Source organism: Penaeus monodon, chromosome 1, assembly GCF_015228065.2.
Source record: "Penaeus monodon isolate SGIC_2016 chromosome 1, NSTDA_Pmon_1, whole genome shotgun sequence".
NCBI classification, from domain to species: Eukaryota; Metazoa; Arthropoda; class Malacostraca; order Decapoda; family Penaeidae; genus Penaeus; species Penaeus monodon.
The window spans coordinates 4019951-4020855 of NC_051386.1; positions in this window are offsets into that span (position 1 = coordinate 4019951).

The window sequence follows — 905 nt, forward strand, 5'->3', positions numbered from 1 at the left end:
CGCGCGTACGCCTTTCATAAGCACAAGTGCAATGCAAACATTGAGTTAATTGACACCGCTTATAGCACAAACACACACACACACACACACACACACACACACACACACACACACACACACACACACACACACACACACACACACACACACACACACACACTTGTAACATTATATTTGTGACATTATATCATTATTGCAAAGACTTACCGGTGATAGGAAGGTCCTTATAGCAGGTATAGTATAGAGAGAAGAGAAAGAGAAGAGAGAGAGAAGAGAGAGAGAAGAGAGAGAGAAGAGAGAGAAGAGAGAGAGAAGAGAGAGAGAAGAGAGAGAGAGAGAAGAGGGAGAGAAGAGAGAGAAGAGAAGAGAGAGAGAGAAGAAGAGAGAGAGAGAGGTAGAGAGAGAGAAGAGAGAGAGAAGAGAGGAGAGAGAGAGGAAGAGAGAGAGAGAGAGAGAGAGAAGAGAGAGGGAGAGAGAAAAGGAGAGAGAGAGAGAAAGAGAGAGGAGAGAGAGAGAGAGAGAAGAGAGAGAAGAGAAGAGAAGAGAGAGAAGAAGAGAGAGAGAGAAGAGAAGAGAGAGAAGAGAGAGAGAGAAGAAGAGAGAGAAGAGAAGAGAAGAGAGAGAAGAGAGAGAAGAGAAGAGAGAGAAGAGAAGAGAGAGAAGAGAGAGAAGAAGAAGGAGAGAAGAGAAAGAAGAGAGAAAGAAGAAGAGAAAAGAAAGAGAGAAAGAGAGAGAGAAAATGAGAGAGAGGAAGAAGAGAGAAAATGAGAGAGAGAATGAGGAAGAAAGAGAAGAGAAGAGAAGAGAAGAGAAGAGAAGAGAAGAGAAGAGAAGAGAAGAGAAGAGAAGAGAGAGAGGGCGAGAGAGATGGGCAAAGCACATCTCCCACTTAGCATAAACACCCA